Source organism: Callospermophilus lateralis, unplaced genomic scaffold (assembly GCF_048772815.1).
Source record: "Callospermophilus lateralis isolate mCalLat2 unplaced genomic scaffold, mCalLat2.hap1 Scaffold_609, whole genome shotgun sequence".
NCBI lineage: Eukaryota > Metazoa > Chordata > Mammalia > Rodentia > Sciuridae > Callospermophilus > Callospermophilus lateralis.
Window position 1 is genome coordinate 638,894 of NW_027514618.1, and position 20,220 is coordinate 659,113.

At 32.7% G+C, this 20,220-nt stretch overlaps 1 pseudogene; it reads right to left on the bottom strand.

Annotated features, from left to right (window-relative positions):
• Positions 1 to 2,910: 2,910 nt before the first annotated feature.
• LOC143640792 (actin-related protein 2/3 complex subunit 1A pseudogene) overlaps positions 2,911 to 20,220 on the bottom strand; it is a 71,739-nt pseudogene continuing 54,429 nt past the window's right edge.

Consider the following 20,220-nt stretch of genomic DNA (forward strand, 5'->3'; position numbering starts at 1 on the left):
CCACCCTTATTCCCTATCTAGAGGTAATCTTCTTCCCATGCTCTCCCTCCCTACCCCATTTTGAGTCACCCCCTTTATGTCAAAGAAGACATTCAGCATTTGTTTTTTGGGGTTTGGCTAACTTCACTTAGCATAATCTGCTCTAATGCCATCCATTTCCCTTCAAATGCCATGATCTTATTCATTTTTAGTGCCAAGTAGAGCTCAATAACACAATTAATAACTTAGACTTAATTGACATATATAGAATATATCAACCAACATCAAGCAGATATACTTTTTCTCAGCATCACATGGATCCTTTTCAAAAAAAGACCATATATTATGCCACAGGGCATCTCTTAGCAAATACAAAGGAGTAGAGATACTACCATGCATTTTATCCAATCATAATGGGATAAAATTGGAAATCAATGATAAAATAAGGAAGAAAATTCTTCCATCACATGGAGAATGAACAATATGCTACTGAATGAACAATGGGTTACAGAAGACATCAAGGAGGAAATTAAAAAATTCTTAGAGGTAAATGAACTTTTTTTTAAGAAAGAAGCTTATTTTGAAAAAATTTTACAATTTAGATTTAAATTATAATTCATTTGAAAAAAATAATTAATACTTGTAATATGTAAAGCATTGTGTTCACATTGCAATAGAACTAGCAGACGACTATGTATTACTATACATATATTTTTAATAAATATTTATAATTTTTCATAATGCTATGAAGCCAAATCCAGAGTCCTGTGAAGATTTGAAAAGGAAGACATATCCTGGGGTGCTTGGAGTCAGGTTTGAGTACTTTTATCACTCAGATTTCTTTTTTACCTACAGCTCCCCATCCTGACCATATTCTCAGAATTTGCCTCCAAGTTAATGATATTTGTATAATATTGACACAGTTCTCCACTTTTTTTTTTTTTGGTGGGGGGAGGTGGTATCAGGGATTGAACTCAGGGGCCTCATGGGCCACTCAATTGAACCACGGAGCCACATCCCCCTATTTTGTATTTTATTCAGGGTCCCACTGAGTTGCTTAGCATTTCACCTTTGCTGGTGCTGGCTTTGAACTCGCTATCCTCCTGCCTTAACCCCCTTAGCCACTGTGATTATAGGAGGCCAACTAGTTCTCTACTTTTGATGTTCCTATTTTTGAAAATTAGACTAAATTGCCTCCATTTTGGAACCACATGTAGGAGTACCTCGGTTGCAAAATATTATGTCCATCTTTGCTTTATTAAAGGAGTCATGACAGGCTCTAAGAGTATGTGCTTCTTGTGTTTAAATTCTAGATTAGTTATGCACTACCTGGGTGCATCATCATTGTATGCTTGTTTTCTATCCCTAGATCATTTTCAACCCTGGACTGGAACAATTAAGCTATAAGTGAAAAGGGTAAGTCAGTCTTTCATGAGAAAAAATATTTTGCTTGTATTTGAGTTTTTATTTCCTCTTGCTTTGCAGCAAGTGAATATCATCTTTGTCCTTTGCTATTCAACATATTAAAAAGGAAAGAAATGAAACTTCTTTTTTCTTTTCTTTGAAATGATGTTTCCTTCTCTACTCATTGCAGCCAGTTTTTTCCGGCTGCTTATATCATGTTAAATAAGTTCCTCTGTAGCACAGAAAAGCATCAGCTTTTCCAGGAGCAAAACAACTGTTGGTGTGCCAAATCCAGGAGAGTCACCTTTGTGTGATTTCCTAGGGACACTTACTGAAGGTTTTTAGCTTGTCCATCTGTGATCTGGGAGGAAATCCAGACATCTGTCAGTACACTATAGTCTCCTATGATATTGATTTTAAGAATAAAAGGATTTGAACATTAAAATGACAAAAAAAAAAAGATTAATGGATATAGTTTGGTCAAAAGCCAAAATGGAGTAAATTGAGATCATAGACATACTATCTTCAGAAGTAAATATCTTGAAGCCAGAAAATTGAACATCTCTTTTTAAACAAGCTATGCCAGGAATCTTATCTGTCATTTTTAATAACTGTAATTTAATTATTTGTAATTGTAATTACTGAGAGAATTTGAAAATTCATTTTAAAATAATTTTACTTACTTTAAGATTCCACATTGTATCAAAATAAAATATTTTTAAAAGACCTGTCTTCCTTGTGGCTTTTCAGGAATAGAATGTTCCTGATACACTCTTGAAATCTGATTGCTTTTAATTTTACCTGAGAATAAGTTATGGGTTTCTGTGCATTATCTCATAGTTGTGGTGTGCTTAGAAGTCATTTCATGCCAAGACTTAAGGATTTTGTTACTATAATGTACAATAGTGGACTCCCACAGGCACATTCTGCTAACCATCTGAGGTCTTCCCATCTAAGCACAATAGTACAACACATATCTTGCCATTTCATATTGGGAGCTAACAGCTTCCTCTAGGACTTACTGTCGTGAGCAAACAGCATATTGTGCTCTAGTAGAATCTATTAGTTTATGTGATAAGGGAATGAGACTTTTACTGCTTCTGACACTTTAGAAAAGGTACATTTAAATAACCTGTACAAGCCAGTCTTATTAAAAGATTAGTTCATCATATATTGAAAGCAATGTTTAACTCTATGGTAGTAAAGAATCATTTCTATTTATTTTCCACATTCAGGATTTTTATTTAATTTTCTAAAAGACAATGTACATACCTCCCTTATCTATTCCTTCTAGTGTAACAATTTTCCATAATAAAGTACTTAAAGATAAGCTTTCATCAAGAATGAGATGAAATAGCAAAAACAAACAAACAAAAAACACTGCTGCTTTTAGAAAAGCAACACTTGCTCCAATTCAAACAAAAGCACACAGTGTTTGCTGGATATGTTTAAAGTGTTTTCTTGGGGCTTACTTTCCTCACCAACAGGCAAGTGGTGGCTATGTTTCTCATGCTGGATGGTGGAGGCTTACTTGGTTTCACATTCAGAAGACACTGGATGTACTACTAAGTTCTTGAAATTCCAACTTTTCTTGACGCCATCAGTGCCAGTAGTATAAAATCTGTGGCCATCTTACTTGTTCACCTTATAAATAGACACTTTAGTGATGCTAGACTTGTGCAGTGTCTACAAGTCTGGATTAGGTCTTGGGTGGTGGCCCTCTTGTCCATGTTGCAAAAATGGTCCATGACAGACATGTTGGGCATGATGCTCTATTTTGGAATGTCTAGGTTGAAGACAAAGAGTATTGTACAGTAGTCAGGGCCAGCAGCCACAACACTATTCTCGGAGACAATCAGGAGTGGCAAGACTTCATTTTCATAGTGGAGACCTTTTTGAGTCATTGGCAGCAAGGCAGGGTGTGGTTGTGACTGAACCAGGAGGAGTTGCTCCCACTGGCAAAGACTATGATTCTGTGGACCCAGTCACCAGTGTCATTGTCAAGAAACTCTGATGGACATCAGCTGACCCAAGGGGATTTTGCTGCCCCTGGAAATATTGGTTGGCTTTTCATCTACTTCTTTACTGGACCCAGAAGATACTCTACATCTGAAATCACATGACCATGCAGCTAGCAAAATGTTGGGAAGCCCATACAAGGTGAGGACAATGTAGCTATGATATTTTTAAAGTCTTTGCTTACCCACTAGTCATTTCCAGATTTGAAGGAACAAACAAAAATGAATCGTGCTCTCCTTCCCACAGCAAAATTGTTCGCCAGAGGAGATGGATCAGTTCACAAACTTGCCTGCGTGATTAAACCTCAGGATCACCTGTGTTGGTTTCCAGACACAGTCTTTCTGACTCCAGATATAGGCATTGCTATCTGCCCTACAAGTGGCCATGCCATCCTTCTATAAAAGCAGTCAATAATTCCAAGGGATCCCTGGGCCCCTTGGGTTTATTAGCTTTCACTCACTTGCTCCCATTCTTCTTACAGATGTGCACTTCATTATTATTGGGGTTAAGGGTCATCTGGGTAATGTCCCTCTTTTAGGTATGGCAGGTGATTCACTCTAGTAAAAACTGATGCAGGGGGGCTGGGGATGTGGCTCAAGTGGTTGCGTGCTCGACTGGCATGCATGCAGCCCGGGTTCGATCCTCAGCACCACATACAAAAACAAAGATGTTGTGTCCACCAAAAACTAAAAAATAAATATTAAAAAATTTTCTCTCTCTCTTTCTCTCTCTCTCTCTTTGCATTTTCAAAGGATAAAAAGCTGGGGGTCACAATGGTCAGGAACAGATTGGAGCCAAGAATTCCTGGGGTCAATTTGGAAGATCAGGCTTCAGCTGGCACACGTGAAGGCAGAAAATCACTTTAGTAAATTTACATCTGTATAGCAATGATTAGGCTGAGTGCTCTAAAAGATGGTGAGATGCTTTTCATTTAGAAAAATGAAGAATCCATTGTATTTACACTGATGTATAAAACAGTATGCTATATAAATTTAATCAGATTATGTTCTAGTTATAATTTTATTCCTTAGTGAAATCTGTGACTATATCGTTCAGCCTTAGAAGTTATATGTCATAAATATCATTTTTTTAACTTAGTGGTCATGATAATGTGAAGTTATGAATGTACAGAAACCATCAGTCAGCTTGAACATTAGGATTGTGAAAAACGATGAAAAACATGTCAGGTTGGGATGGTGCTGAGTCATCTAACTTAGGTTCAGCTTGGTTAGTAAGCAGAACTAGAGATCTCTGAAGTATCTGCTTCCTGTGATCACTTGCATAGTATTAAAAAAGAATGCAAGAAGTCATAAAGCAATAAACCGTACAGAATGTGCCAAGAAGTTCAGGATCATAAGTGACAGACATCATTGAAAAAAGCTGAAAACTATACCTCTAGTTATTGTCACATGAATAAGTGTGGAAATAATTTTGAAATCTAGTATGTGTTGGGTTAAACAATATATAAAACACATGAACTTATTATCTATTTTTATATAATTTATTTTTTGTAAACATCAATGCCTTAATCTTAAAAAATTATCTCAAATTATAGTTTCTTGTTTTCTAACAGTTCAGCAGGAATACAGCATCTTTCTGAAGACTTGTACTCAGTAAATAATCAACAAATCTTTAAGATGATAGAGATATAAAGGGAATCTCAGAGTGTGATTGCAAAAAAATAAGTCAACTATGTATGTAACAAAACATTTTAAGTATTAGATTTTATTAAAAAATTATATTTTTCAATCTGTTTTCAACAATGAGTGAACAGTTATTCATGTAACAGTGACTTAGTCAATTCTAGCTAGTACAATTGTATATAATCTACCAGAACTTAAAAATCATCTACTTCTATTTTCAAATTTTATTAACAAGGATTAAAATGAGCACAATGAACTGGATTATTATTTAAATATATATCAATGATATATATTCAATTTTATATTTAAATATGATTAATAAATATATTTAAATATGTGAGTAAATATGTAATGATACAAGTTATATAAATAATTAATATAATACTAACAAATAATGACAATATCAATAGGAAATAATGCCAACATTTAGGCTGATGTTCAGGAAGTTATATCAACACAGTTTAGAACCTAAATAACTGACCTAACCAGAGGGATTCATTTAACCACTCAGGCCTGTTCAACTGTGAAACATTGAAAATGACTAATAATAGTGCCTATATTGATTTATGGCTTGGAGTTAATATTAGTCTGTCTCTGGTTTTTTGTTCATCTAGACTCTAGTTCTCATACTGCCACTATCACATAGGTACCTCAATCAAGTTATTTAATATCCATCTCAGTTTATTCACTGGCCAAATAAAGATAATAATAGTATTGTCCTCATAAGGTATTGGGGATTGAATGTGCTGTACAAAGCACAGTGGTTGATGATAAGCAACCCAGTGCTACTGTGTTGGAATTTGCTGGTAGAATCAAGTTTAATTCTTGAATAAAGGGATGTCTGTGGGCTACCATCAGTACCATTTATTCTGGACTTGGTTTATTCATGTAAAACCCAATTGTGCTTAATTGCTTATTCTTCTTACATACATCTGAAAATGAAGTATTCTATGTGTATCAATTTCTTGTTGCCTGGTCTCATATTTACACCCTGATATCTTATTGATGATATTTCATGATATTGGGATTGAACCCAGGGGTGCTTAGCACTGAACTACCTTTATTTTATTTTGACAGTGTCTTGCTAAGTTGCTGAGACTTGCCTCAGAGTTGTGATCCTCCTGCTTCAGCTTCCCTAGTGGCTTGGATTACAAGCATGCACCACCATGCCAGGCAAATGCTAATTTCTTTTTCAAGACCCAAGATTTCGCTCTGATCTACAAGTTCTGCTTGATTACTGGCATTGCCTGTTTGGTACTAATTACTAACAGTTACTAATATGACTAAAAATAAAACAATAAATTATACACAAAAACAAAATAAAATGAAAGAAGTTTCAAGTACTGTTGTTATAGTTTGGATGTGAGGTGTCACCCAAAAGCTCACATGTGAGACAATGCAAGAAGGTTCAGAGGAGAAATGATTGGGTTGTGAGAGTCTTAACCCAATCAATGAATTACTTCCCTGATAGGGATCAACTGAGTGTTAACTGAAGTGGTAGGGTGTGGCTGGGGCAGGTGGAAATTAGGGCGTGACTTTGGGAGATATATATATATATATATCATGAAGCCAGCCTTCTATGGACTTAGACCTCTGAGCCCTCAATAAACTTTTCCTCCTCTACAGTTGCTCTGGTCAGACCCTTTAGTCATAAGACAGAAAAAGCTGACTAAGACATCTGTTTTAAAACTTTTCTGCCCAAAGAAAGTTGAGTGTTTTTAGTACTGCTTGGGTCAATAACACTATGAAATAATGTGTTCTTCATTGTTTTCTTCTTTATATGTTTTTTTAAGTATGTCTACTTTTTTGAAATCCACATTTCACCTTTTTAGAATTTCTAGTAATCTGGAGAACAGCAACTTACTTGCTCCCAAGAACAAGACTTTTAGAAAATAAGTCTTTTGTTTTTTACCCCTATTAAATTCAAAATCAGAGCCACTACTACTAAACTTTAGGAACATTCACACCTCTTAAGAAGAAGACTCACAATAAAAATCATGAAAAAGCAATGAAAATAAAATTTCAAATAAATAAATAATTATTTTCCATGAGTATTCTTTACAGAATCTCTCCCACCTTCTCTTTCATCTCTTCCAACTTTGTTTCCACCTCCTTCATCTCCTTCTTCTTCTTCTCCTTTTTATTTCATTTTTTTACTCCAGAAGCTATAGATATCAGGGAAGTTATCTGATCCCCTCAGACTTCAACTTTCTAAAAAGTAAAAATTTCTTTACTTTAAAACAGTGATGGCACAGTTAAAAAAAATAGTGCAGTGCAAAACAGACTCCCACTGTAAGAAGCATTAAAATAACATATTTGAACAGATGGAATGAAGATCACATAGAAATTTTGATTTATACAAATGAATGAAGAGCAACCGTGATGAGAAATAGTAGACAAAGCTGAAACATATTTACCTCTAAAAAAATCAGGTTTATAGCAGCAGACTAGAATGGTGGTTTGCAGCCAATGGAGGACAGTGGGTATGGAAAAGTAATGGTGAAGGGCATAATATTATGTTTCAGCCATGCAAGACAAATGGATTCTTCATCTATCTTACAGGATAGTGACCTTAGCACACATTACTGTATTTTACATGTATAGCTTTGTAAGAGGGTAGATCTTCTATTGTACTCTTACCACACAAAAAATAATATAATAATAATAATAATTATTATAATAATAATAATAATAATAAAAAGGATGGTAGGAAATTTTGGAAGCTGAGAGTTATGGGAATAGATTTAGAAGTGCTCTTTTACTGTTGTATACCTATTCCTATACTCCTCAAGTTGTATGTGTTAAATATGCACAGGTTTTTTATATATCAATTAAAGTAGCTTAATAAACTTCCTCATTTGAAAACCTCATTGAGTGAAATAGACTACTTACAGCAAAGATAATTAGACCCCAATAATTCTCAGAGAAGATAATAATAGCACAAATATCTTAGGAAAGAAAAGAGAATGTCCTGTTTTAAGACTTATAATCTAAATGTGAAGTGATTGAAAATTATTTGAAGGTAGGTGGTGATATGTTAAGAGATTCATCTTGAAAACCTCGAGAAATCACTAAAACTTAATAATATAATGTCTGTAGAGGATACAAAGTAGAATTGCAAAACAATTAATTATCTAAGAGAATATAAGCAAACACTATTGATAAAAGAGCTATTCCACAAATAAAAAATTGTAAAATGATATGTTTAAACCCAAATGTATCAATATTTATATTTGGTATAATCTAGCTACTCTACTTAAAAGAAAGGGTTTTCTCGATTTGGATAAAGGTATAAATAATAACCTATTATGTATTCTTTAAAAGGAAATTATAAATTAATTAAATTAGATATTAAATTAAATATAGATAAGTTAGAAGTAAACCACTGGAAAATGGTATATAATTCAAATCAAAAACTTTAGCTTAAATATATTAGTCAAACAATGCATTAGATGGAAAACTGACAAAGGTCAAATGAAGAGTAGCTAATTCTATGGTAGCAATATTAATTTCCTGATTTTTACAGATAAGCTATGATTATGTAAGATATTAACCTGAGGATACTGAGTGAATAGGATATAGTAATTCTCTGTGCTATATTTGCAAATGTTTATTATTCTAGATTTATTTCAAAATAAAATGTTTAAATAAAACATATCTAATAACACAAATATTCTCTGAATATTTCAAGAACCCATCAATAAATTTAAAAAAAAACAATAATCTATTTTAAAGGTTCCACCCTCCCCCTCAAATAGTGCCATCTCTGAATCATGCCTTTAAGGAAGAGAACTTTTCAAAATACTTAAGATAGAAAGTATAGCAAATGTTCAACAAAACTAGCCAGTAAATTGGAATTGCAATTTAACATGATTGTGCCACCATTAAAAATCTACTATAATGGCTAATAGCAAAATTGTATGTTATAGGAACATCACTTTGTCATTAATATCTAAAGTGCATGGAAAAAATAATTGAAACTTTCTTATGAAGCTGATCATACACTTACCACACAAAGCTACAAAGCAGTAATCCCATTCCTAGATATTGACCCTTCAGAAATAAAATGTATGTTGTTCTTTATTATTTATAGAAGCTTGAATTATCATTGCCAATATCTGGAATAAATTCAGAATTTCATCTATTAGTCAATAATAGTTTTAAATGTTGCATATATAAAAAAGAATATTAGAATTAGAAAGAAACTACTGACAGGTGCAATATCATGAGACATATTTAAAAACAACACAGTCTATTTTTGTGAGGCTTTTTTGAGTAAGATAGTTTTCCTGACTTCTTTCTCAGTAGACTCACTATTGGAATATAGGAAACTATTGATTTATGAATGTTCATCTTCTATCCTTCTACATTGATGAATTTGTTTGATCAGCTCTACAAGTCTTCTGGTAGAATTTTTGAGTATTCTAGACATAGGATTATATCATCAACAAAAAGAGACAATTTGACATCTTCTTTTTTTGTTTGTATTCTTTAATTTCCTTCTCTTATCCGATTGCTCTGGCTAGAGTTTCAAAACTATATTGAATACAATTGGTGAGAGTGAACATCCTTGTCTTCTTTTGGATTTTAGGTGAAATTCTTTCAGTTTTTCAATGATCAGTACTATGTTGGCTTTGGATTTGTCATGTGTAATCTTTATAATGTTGAGAAAATTTCCTTTTATTCCTATTTTCTTTAGTATTTGTAACATGAACTGATGATAAATTTTGTCAAAGTCTTGATCTGTACCTATTGGTATAATCATGTAATTTTGTCTGTAAGTCTATTTATTTGGTGAATTACATTTATCAATTGGTGAATATTGAAAGAACCCTGCATCCCTGTGACAAAACCAATTTGATCGTGGTGTACAATTTTCTCAATGCATTTTTGAATGCATATTGCTGATATTTTATGTAGAATTTTTCATGTAAATAATTTTCACTGGGAATATTGGTTTTTAGTTTTCTTCCCTTGATGTGTCTTTAACTGCTATTGGTATCAGTGTCATATTGGCTTCATAGACCAATATTAGAACTAAAGAACTAAACAGATATTTCTCAAAAGAATAAATGCAGCATGGTGCAGGAGTAATTCTAAAAGGAGGATTGAGGCAGAAGTTTGGAAGTTCAAAATCACCCTTATCAATTTTTTCAAGGGCCTAAGCAATGTAGTCTGTCTCAAAATAAAGAAATAAATTTAACCCGTTAAATTGCCCTTTAAGGAAGGGGCAGGGACATGGTTCAGTGGTTAAGCATAGCTGGGTTTAATCTTTGGTACCAAAAGAAAAAGAAGTAGGAGAAGTGGCGAGTAGAAGGAAAATAAGAATGAGAAGAAGAAGCAATATAAATGGCAAACAAATATATGAAAAAATCTACAATATCCTTAGCAATCATGGAAATACAAATGCAAAACCCCACTGAGATTTTATCTCACTCTAGTCAAAAAGATAATAATCAAGGATGCAAATAACAATAAATGATGATGAGGATATGAGGGAAAAGGCAGACTCATGAATTCTATGTAGGTCTGAAAATTAGTACAACTTCTTTGAAAAGAAATATGGAGATTCCTTGAAAAATCAGGAATGGACTCACCATATGAACCAGCTCTCCAACTCCTTGATATAACTTTTCATTCATTCCAATGTTTATAGCAGTTCAGTTTACAATAACCAAACTGTAGAACCAGCCTAATCACCTATTAGCAAATGAATAGATAAAGAAAATATGGCATATATACATTGTGTTAGCCAGCTTTTTGTCACTGTGACCAAACAAAAACAATTTAGGGGAAGAAAACATTATTTTGGACTCATGGTTTCAGAGTTTCATTCCATGGTCAGTCATCTTCATTGCTCTGGTAAGACAGAACTCATGGCAAAAGAGCATGGTGAAGGAAAGTTTCTAGATCATGGCAGCTAGGAAAGAAGCAGGGGGAGAGAGGGAGGGAGGGAGAGAGGGAGGGAGGAAGGGATAATGGGAGGGAGGAATAGAGAGACAGGGATAGGGGAGAGCTAGGAGCCAGGGACAATACATAAACCCAAAAGCACATCCCCAAAGACTTATTTCCTCCAGCCATATCTTACTTGCCTAATGTTATCATCCAGTGCAGAAGTCCTTTCAAATTATCTCTCTGCTGTGACCTGCCCAGTCATTAACTCAGGTTCCCAGACTCGTTGGTGTGGAGATGGAGGAAGAATAAACAGACACACAAATAGAGAAAAAGCAAGATCTCAGTGGCAGACTATCACCCTGTTAGGGAGGTGGTGACACAGAAAAGCTCAGCACGTTTATCATATTGGTAGAAACATCAAAAGGATTTATTGTAAGAAAGCTTCTTCAAAGTAAGAAGAACCAAGGTCAGGAGTATGAGCAGCCTGATTATGGTTATCAGCTTGCACCCATAACTTTCTACCCCGGAGCAGCTGCTGTCTGAACCTCAAGGTCAAGAACAGAATAGCTCTGTAGCTGACACAGAACCTCCTATTGGACAAGATGTCACCATACCAACCAAGCAGTCTCAAATCAATGCCTCTTCACAGATAGCTCCCAAGAGAGGCATTGACTCCATCATAAGCAGTTCAAGAACCATAATTCAATCACTGCTCCTGACATTACTCTATCAAATAGATTAATTCATTGATTAGGTCATACCTCTCATGATCTAATCATTTCACCTCTGAGCATTCCTTCATTGTCTCATGCATGAGCCTTCATGAGACCCCTCATATCCTAACCATATTATACACAATGAAGTTTTACTCAGCTGTAAAGAAAAATGAAATTATGTAATTATATGTTAAATTATGTTATATGTTATGGGCAAATGTAAAATGGGCAAAATTGGAGAACATTATGCTAAGCGAAATAAGCCTGTAATCAAAAAATCAGCAGTCAAATGTTTTCCTCTCATGTGGAAGGTGGAAAGTAAATCGAAATTTTGAAAGAGTTCTGGAGGGAGCCTCATAAAAATAGAAGGAAGAACAGTGGAGGAGGGAGGAAGGAGGGATGGGAATGCTGAGTGAAATTGACCAAAACATGTCATGTGCATAATGAATATATTAGAATAAATTCCACCTTTTTGCATAACACTAATGCACTCATTAAAAGACACTAAATTAATACAAGGGAGTCTAATGGAGGGGAGGAAGTGGATCAGTGGGAGAGAGGAGGAAAGGGAAAGTATGAAAGTCCAAAATAGAACAAATTATGTTACATGCATTTATGACTATTAAAAAAATGAATCCAATATTATGTATAACTATAATGTACTTAAACACACACACACACATGCACAAAATAAATAAATAAATACATAGATAAATAAATAAATAAAAATTCTGTTAAGTGAGAAACAAACTAATGAAAGTAGCCAGAAACAAACCTAAATCCTTTATTCACCCAATTGTATAAAAATCTGAAAAAAAAGACAAAGTTTTAGAGATATAAATATTTGGAGCCTGGATTTTTGATTGTTGGAGTTAAGGATGGGCATATGAAACTGGCTGAAAAAAAATCATGAAAAAATTTTTCAAGGTGATACCAAAGTTTCTAAATAATGATTGTAGAAATACTTGTGTGATTGCATGTATGGGTAGAGTGAAGGAAAGCACAAATACCTTATTTTAAGCTAATTGCAATGTATTTGTTTATTAAAATAGTTGACTTATAAGGTATTCATCAAAAGTGCAAAAGAGTTTATACCGAACTAAAAATTAACAGAATTATGAACATCACATAAAGAAATAGAAAAATCAACAAGAAAGATGGAAGTATGAGCGAAGTGTTTTAAGAATTTTGTCAAAAATAATCATACTGTACACCATACAGTAAAATAAGTGTAATATAAATATAAAAGTTCTGCATGTAATTGTTATAGATTAAGAAAAATGAAGTAAAATTTTACTATTATTTTTATATATCTATCTTCCTTCTTAAATATTCAAAGATAATGAAAGTAAGGTAGTATGGTAGGATCACCTGATAAATTTTACCTTCCAATAATAATTTGTTAGTGAGATGTTTCTCCATTTGTACACTTTTTCCAAGTTTCTCTGTTATTCTATGAACAAAGAGAAAGGCCTTCCCATAGTACTCCGATTCATAAGATTTCAAAATAGTATAGTCTGTCTGAAGACATGATCGTTAAAATCTGTCCATAAGGTCTTAAAACCATTGCATTCTTTCGCAGTTTCTCACTAGGATGAATTCAATGAAAAGTAATTCTTGAATTGTAACAGAATTTTTTTCTACCAGATTGTTAAAAATCTCCCCTACATTAATGGTAATGCTCACATTTGAGATATTTCTCTGCAGTACAGCCCATGGGACATACAATAAAATAGGGCACTTCCCAAATTCTTCTCCATATTTCTTATATTTGTAAATTTTTTGCCATTGTTACCACCATAATGCTAAGTCCTGAGTCATATGGAAAGTCCTTGTAACATTTCTTATATTGTTATATTATTCACCTGCATGAATTCTTAGACACTTGAAAAAAATGGTCTACTATTAAAGGTTTCATACATTCCTTAAATATTGGAGTTTGTCACCTTTATGTATTATTTAATGATAAATAAAATATATGTGGAACTAAACACATGTCTAAACTTCATCATTTATATCATTTCTCACCATAATGAATCTAAATTTGAATAAATCTGAGCTAAAAATAAGGTTATTTCTGAAATAATTAACATTCAGAGAATTCCTTTCATTATAAAAAGTTGAGTATTCAGTAAAAAAAATAGGTAGTGAAAGTGAATATATCTTGCATGAGTGCAATGCCCTCCTAAGACTCATTATGTTTTTCAAAATGAATATTTTATTTCTAATAATCTTTTTAGCATGGAAATTCATACTCCTTCATTATAATTTTCCTATTCTTCAGGAATTTTCCATTTGAATGATTCTTTGTAGTCCATGTCAGTTTTGCAAGGAAATTTCTTGGCCTTATCTCTTGATTTCTAGTCTAATGATGAACCTCTTTTTAGCTTTCTGTCAACCACCCAAGTTCCTTCATTTACTCCAATAAGGAGATTAATGATGAATTAGAAATGCAAAGTCCCATTAATGCCAAGTGTCTGAAATTCTTCCATATAAATCTTCTAATTAAAGTGATTATCAGTGCCCCGGAGTGAAGTCTGTGGTCACATCACTGAAAATAACTGGTCTATGGTACATGTTGTTAAATTTTCAAGAAATGATTACTCTCTTTTAGACTTAAAAAAAAAATTCTGAGAATTTGGGACCTCATGGAACCCTGTGAGGTATGCGACTCTTGTAGCTAAACTATAATACCTTTTTAAAAATTTGATTTGATTTGATTTGATATGGTACTGAGTATTGAATGCTAGGTGAGAGCCACTGAGCTACATCCTCAGTCCCTATAATATCTTTTTCAATGATAAGAAACTGAGGTTATGAGACCATATTTAAGTTCATAGAAAAGAGTATTATTCTAAAATAATCCCTGCCTAATTTATTCTTGACTTCACTGATTAATCATTAGGGACTAAATAGATACAATATTTCTTCTTTCTGGGTAACTCTAATATGTTTTTATTTTTATTTATCCTTTTTATTTAATCTCTAAATTTTTGATAAAACCTAAAACACAGCTTGGTGTTTTCTGTGGTTGGTTTTAATCATGCATTTGCCAAAATTAATATTATTGTCTTCATTTCATTTCTTAAATTTATTTTTATATGTATATACTCTCCTGTGTTCTATTGATGTGTTGAAAATAGAAACACAAAAACATAAAAAAGTTTGATTTTAAAGTCACATAAAAACATATGATAATAGTTACTTGTACCACTAGTAATTAATTTCACTTATTGAAGAATAATTGTGTTACTTTAAAGAATGCAATGTATTTAGCTAGGGACCACCAGCAGATTTGTTTCAGAATAATCATTATACAGTATGCAGCCCAACAGTCCCCACAGAGCCTCAAGTTCTCTTCCCTTAATTTTATCAGATTGTTTGGGCAACAGGAGACTTCAACACTCGACCATTTCATCCAAATTAATTAGCCTTTGAATTCATAGCTTGAAAATCTAGATTGAAAACATACATTGCTTGTCAGGTGTGCCTCTGCTTTTGTACACATGACTAAATCAGAATTAAACATATTGACAACTCTTAATGTCCTGGAAATGACGAAGTCCCTCAGAAAGAAGAATTACATCATCTTTAAAATAACACTGTGACTGAAATGCTAGTTTAAAATAACCCCCAAAATAAATACTGTGGAAATCAGTTTCCTGCTATATCAAAATGAGAAAGATACTTTCCATCTTCTGCATTGTCTTTGCAGATCAAACTTTCCCTTAAACTGTAACATTCTAATAAATAACACCTTCCATCCACAATTTTTTTCTCTTAAATAGAAATTTTAATGAATTCATCCTCTGTGACATTTGCATTTATCTTTAAATGCCACAAGATAACAGGGTTTTAATCATTCCATATAGGTTTTTAATTATAGACCTAATTACTTTTGCAGAAGGTTAAACTCTACAATCAGGAATAAAGCTGTTTGCTTGCACTTTGTGTGAAGAATTATGTTTTGCTCTTGATTTAGGTATTCGGTAAATTTATTCGGTCAGTTTTAGCTGACTTTTTAGTATTAGAAGAGCTGAGTTTTAAGAGAATTTGACATTATGCAGTGTGAATCAAATAATGTTATTCTAATTAATTACAGAACCAGAGAAGGAATAAGAGATGCTTTGCACAAGAGATCGCAGATTAGTAGGTGCTAATTCTGGCCTCCAAGGCAGTACCAGCAACAGACAGTTCAGTTACCAAGATATGCAAGGTTGATGTCTGTAGAGTTCATGAAGAAATTTACTGCTGAACAGTTTTTGATAAAGATAGAAGATTACTATTTTAAAACTGAGTTCTGAGTGAGGACTCAACTAATGATTTGTAGAGAAAAAAATCTACTAAATTATTTATTTGGGTAGGTAAACATTTGTTTCTTTCTTTTTTTTTTTTTTTTTTTTTGCTTCTCATAGCCTCATATGGGTGATTTTTGAAGGTATGTAGCAGTTCATAAGAAATTTGTTGATTTCAGCTGTCATGTTTAACATATATGTGGACTCTGAAGATGAGCCCCAGAAAGGATAATCATAAATTATGCATCCTTTTCTATGATGAACTGTCTCAATTGTTTATATAACCCTATCTACTATAGGGAAAAGTGGTCAATTCATGCCAATGTATTATGATTGTTCCAATGTGTTTCAACATTTCTTTCACCCATTACAGCTGCAATAGAGAGAAGAAAATAATATTATACTGAGACTAAAATTCTCTGAAAAACAATCATGAGTCCCTTAATTGGGCAACTTGTTCAACAGTGCTTGTTCATCTAGAGGAGATCACTACTTATTCCCATTATACTACAAACAAGACATACTCTTGATCTATGAGGTATATGAAATTGGTCATAGAAGAAACCTACACCATGTCCATTATGTATAGCCACCCAGATTTTCGGGTTGGATAAGAAATATGTTGCTTTCCTTTGCTGAGGATCACAATTAACATAAGGAGAATGAGACTATATAAAAAGGGGGTTACATAAAGAATGTTTGTAAACATTAGTAATTGTAAAATTTTCATAATGATTCATCTTATGCCTTATACCATAAAGATTCTTCAGTTAAGCTTTGTTGAGTGAGCTTTCAGTGAATGCCTACTGTTATCAGATCCTGTGCTTAGAATACAAAAGGGATAGGTTACATTTCTGTTTGAGGTGCTCGTACTCTATTCTGATATATATATATATATATATATATATATATATATATATATATATATATATATATATATATATATTATGCAAGAAAAAAATATTATGAGGTGGCAAAAGTTTTACAGATGATGTATAGAATAGAGAGAGCTTATTTGGTTCAGATTGAGGAATTAGGATACTCTTTCTGAAAAAAAAAATGGATTCCAGAGCTCTCATGAGAGATAACTATGAGTTGTCTAGCTAGCAACATTAGTCAATTTTTCCTGTCAGAGAGGAAATATTAGTCATCAATGAAAAACTGAGACTATTATGTCACAAGAAACTGAGATAGTGCTACATGGGGCACAAAATAAAGTGGAGATAGGATGACAAAGCAGATGAACTTGTACATCTTCAGGACAAGATGTGGGTCAGGACTAGATGAGTGAAATCCTCTAAACCATGACAAGGTTTGTGTGCTTTCTCTCTCATAGACGCAGAGACTGAAGGAGAAATAATAGAGAAGTATATCATGGGATTCAAAGACTTTTGTTTTAAAATACTGTACTATGTTTACCTGTAGAATAGAATGGATTGTGTTTATTTATTTGAAAATGATATAATGCTAATTCTTACATCCACTAATTATTAGCTGTGTGACTTTGAGTGAAACAATTATGTCCTCAAAAGACATCTCTTATTCATCACCAAAATGAGCAATAACAGCAAGAACAACCCAATATTTCCTACTTCACAATTTTGTGTAATAATCAAATGATGCAATCTTTGTGAAGGACTTGACACATGACAGGAATAACAACTAATGGTTAATCTCTTTGCATATCCTTATGATTGAACTGGCATCATTGATTTGTGAAAATTTGATTTCTAAATTGAAGAAAATTTAATTGGCTATTTGAAAAAGAACATGGTTTATTTCACACAGGACTAACATTTTATCAGCTGTATTAAGATTTCATGTAAAAGTAAAAGCCTCCAAAAAAATCTAGAAAAAGAGCTGTATGAATCTGTGTTAAAATAAATATTTAAATATGACACTTAACCAAAAAAAAATGGAGAGATTATTTAAGACATCAAAATTAAAGAAACATATGCGTAAAACTTAATAAAGAAATGAACAATAGGTAAAAATACTTGTAGCATAAATAAACATCAAATGATTATTGTCTAATGTATACAGGACTCTGAAAAGCAACAAGAAAAAAATCAGAATAAGCCACATGAAGAGAATCTTATTGGTTTATAATAAGTGAATTGATTTTTAGTAATAAAAACTAAAACAATATAAAGTTACTATTTTTGTTCATAACAAGTAAAAGTAGAATTAAACAGTGGGTTATAATGGAGTAAACCATAAACTGTTTATCTACTGTTAGTGTAAATGTTTGGGGAAATTGACATATTTTATCAGATTTAATGTGTATCACTCATAAATTCCTATTTTAATTAAAAAAAGAAACTTGAGTACAAATATTCAAACAAATATGGATAAAAAATTACATGATTATAAAATATCATAGCAGAGTAATGGAAATGACCCCCAAACCCATCAAATAAATAAATACAATGTGTTACATGCCATAAAAGCTATGTACCAGTTATAAAGTAGAAACTAGAAAAACATGTCAATATTGAATTTTTCAAAATATTCAATATTCTTAAAAGAGTATAAGTTATAGGATGTCATCATCCAATTTTTGTTGTTGTTGTTTTTTGGTTTTTGTTGTTGTTGTTTTGGTACCAAGGATTGAACTTAGCGGCACTTAACCACCAAGCCACATCCCAATGTCTTTTTTGTATTTTATTTAGGGGTAGGGTCTCACTGAGTTGCTTAGGGCCTCACTATATTCCTGAGGCTGGTTTTGAACTCGAGATCCTCCTACCTCAGCCTCTGGGGCCTTTGTGATTACAGGTGTGCACCAGCAAGCCTGACTTTACTCATGCAAATTTAATACAAAGAAGTTAGTTCCTTAATACAGAGGACAAAATTTTTGATAAAAGATGAATGGACAATAAAATAAAAATAATTCAGACATCATATTGAACAAGGATAGAAGAATGCCACTAAGCTAATATCACAATGCGATTTTATGAATCCATGGTTGAAAATAAAGGGGAAAATGTATGATTGTATAAAACATTCTCTTATAAAATACATATGAATAGTCCAGAAGAGCATTGCAAGTAAAACATATTTTATACACATGTAAACTCTCCAAATTCTGGTTACAGAATGCATTGTTCAATACCTACTTGCCCCAATGACAGGCAAATAAATTAACCATCTTTTCATCATCACAGTTTACAATTCCTCTAGATAGAACACCAATATATTAAGATACAATTCTTCAGATATAAATAAATACATCTGGCCACGCAATAGGGACAGGCATATTTGTGGGTATAGGAAAGTAAATAGTGTGTTTCTGAATAACAGAAGATGGTTATTTATCTTGATAGCCTTTATCTCCTTTGTGTGTGTGTGTGTGTGTGTGTGTGTATAAATACATCCTGCAAAATTATCAACAATGGAATGATAATTTGGTTGCAGACAAACACAGAATTTCTTCCGAATTTATATTTATTAATTATAAGAACATTTGGATATAGCACAGGTAGCATGTTCAGAGTCTGTGATCCAAATCATAGTCATTGCTTTCCAAATTGCACAAAATCAACATTTATAAAAAGGCAGGAGAGGCAGATGGAGCAAACTTATTGCACCATAATCTAAAGCCAAATAGATATGGCTGTACTCAGGTTATCCAGACTGACTGTAGGAATGCAAGAGATTCATTGCCATAAAGTATTAAATTAGTCATTTCAAAGCATTGAATGAATAAAGTCAAATGTCCTATGGGCATTTAATAAATATTTTACCAAAATGTTTGATTTGATAGGCTAGCAATTGTAATCTTGTAATCACCACAATGGGAATAAGAGAATGGAAATTTTGTTTGCTAATGGATATTTGAGTTCCTTGTAAATAATAAGCAATTTTGCATGAGCATAGAACACATGGCCACTTTAATTACAGTCCAATTAAATTCACATACTTTTAAAACCATTAAAATGAGGAAAAATTAAAAAGAACATCTATGATCACACATTTAGAGTTCAAAGCATAGTTAGAGATCAAGTATTTCATACAGAGAAAGAGTAGACAATTTTAGTAATCTGGGTTTGGCAGCATAAGTTTAATAAAAATATCACCTTAAAATTGAAGCACTTTAGACATAATATTATGGCATTGCTTTTTGCATTGCACACTTCAAAATAAACTAATTACTCCAACTCAATATTAAAGTGATCTGTCCTTTTCCATAAACAGCATGTGCCAACTTTTATTTTTCATATACAATTTTATTAAGACTAAGTTACCAGAAAGGTTTTGAAACTAAGATTT